Source organism: Palaemon carinicauda, chromosome 42 (genome assembly GCF_036898095.1).
Source record: "Palaemon carinicauda isolate YSFRI2023 chromosome 42, ASM3689809v2, whole genome shotgun sequence".
In the NCBI taxonomy this organism is placed as follows: domain Eukaryota; kingdom Metazoa; phylum Arthropoda; class Malacostraca; order Decapoda; family Palaemonidae; genus Palaemon; species Palaemon carinicauda.
In genome coordinates this window covers 20,627,930-20,629,873 of record NC_090766.1, presented here as the reverse complement: position 1 = coordinate 20,629,873, position 1,944 = coordinate 20,627,930, and positions in this window count along the sequence as shown.

The window sequence follows — 1,944 nt, the reverse complement described above, 5'->3', positions numbered from 1 at the left end:
CAAGCAAGAGAACTCTAATCCAAGACAGTGGACGGCCATGGTACAGAGGAACTGGTAATACCCAAGACCAGAAACTAGTTGTTTGGTATTGGAGTGTTCTCCTAGACCTAGAAAAACTGTTCTTGCTGTTCTTTGCTTTCAGATCTTCCTAGACTATGATTTCCTCTAACCATTCCAATCTTCTTTGTCTACAGCCTTTACCTATCTCTGTATGGGGTCGCTGTTTCGAATAAGACCTCTACATTCTTTTCTATTCTGTGCATCCTGTTCTTTAAATCCCCTTTCCTGCTTGTCATTTGCTACATCGGAAATTTGGGCATTTTCCAAAACATGCAGTTAACTCTTAACAGTCTTGCCTTTTCTTTTATTGGGTTCAGTATTGCACGGTATTCTGTATAAGATGTTTTTTATTTTAATCGTCACTTTAGTAAAATATCAATAGAATATATCACCTGTCACCTGAGAACAAGATAGTCGGCTGTTAAAGAGGGAAGATATCAGCATTTCACTTCAATCTGAAGTGATGCACACCAGAATATCAGCCAGGCAAGCCCAACCACAGCAGTAACCTCCCTCATAAATTGCTTAAATTCACTGAGTCACTGGTCGAGGTGAGGCTCGATCTGCTGTCCATAGAAAGGCAAGACTAGCTGGTTACCACTGTACTAGCCAGGAGGGTAAAAATTTTTCCTATTGTAGAAGTATCATTTCTAGCTGGGACCTGATCGTGGAATGATCTTCAAGATCAAATAGTTAAAACGGCGAGATTATCTTTTCGTTGATCAGGTTAGCATAAGTTTTGTTTCTCAGTTTAAAACTGGTGGTTTAATTTAATTTTGTTTTATTTTTCTAATTTCTCTTTTAGAGTTAATTCTTAATCGAATCCATTAATAGTTTTAAACCATTCTTTATTTTAAATAGAGTTGCAGCATTGCTTGAGATAATAGTAATGACAATAATGACAATAATAATAATTATCAGTAGTAATAATGATCATAGAAATAACAGTACTTCGACTGTGGGAATAGCAATAAATACTGCCTCTTTAAATGTGAAAAAAATTACTGAGCCAAGGTTGTCTTATTTGTGGCAGTCTAAATCCACCAAGTTTGTTTACGAAGGAAACGTACAAAGGTATTTCCATCCCCTTATCACCTATTATCTTCTCCATGCACCCACGAACATCCAAATGGCCTAACCTCTGTTTACAACAACCTAAGGCAACAATGGACAGACGATGCAGGATTATTCTTGCAAACGTTGTGGGTGAATAACAAGGCGAAATCAATAACAATAGGCTGTTTAGTCATGTAATTGTTGTGTGTAATTGGTGTGTTTGTGTTCCCTAGTTACCTCTTTCCTGAGGTAACTAGGGTCGTTATATATCGTTAGGATGGTTTTCCTTAGTTTCATTCAAGAATCTCGTCCATCTCTGCTTATTGAATGTGGCGTTTATTCATCACTAGTGTAATCGAGCAGTCAAAAATAATGTCCAAATATCTAGATAAACTTGCAGACAAATTAATTCAACCCTTCGACCCCCTCCCATTTTCTTAATCACCATCCGGCAGTTTCGGCAGTTCTGGTTTCCGAGTGTACCTCAAGGGGTAACCCCTCTCTCCAGGGTATGACTACTACTCCTCCACCCTACCCGTGGGAGGGGTAGAAACCGAGTAGTCATACGTCTGCCAATATCGCTGTGCGTGACAATATATATATGACTACCCCTCCTCCCCCCTACCCCTGGGACGGGGAGAGACCGGGTAGTCAAACGTCTCTCAATATTGCTGTGCTTGACAATATATATATATATATATATATATATATATATATATATATATATATATATATATATATATCCAGACGCTTTGTTCTCTATTATATAGAAGAGATTAGGCTTTATCTTGATTAGAAAGGAGCGAATTTCCATTTGTTGTTAACTTC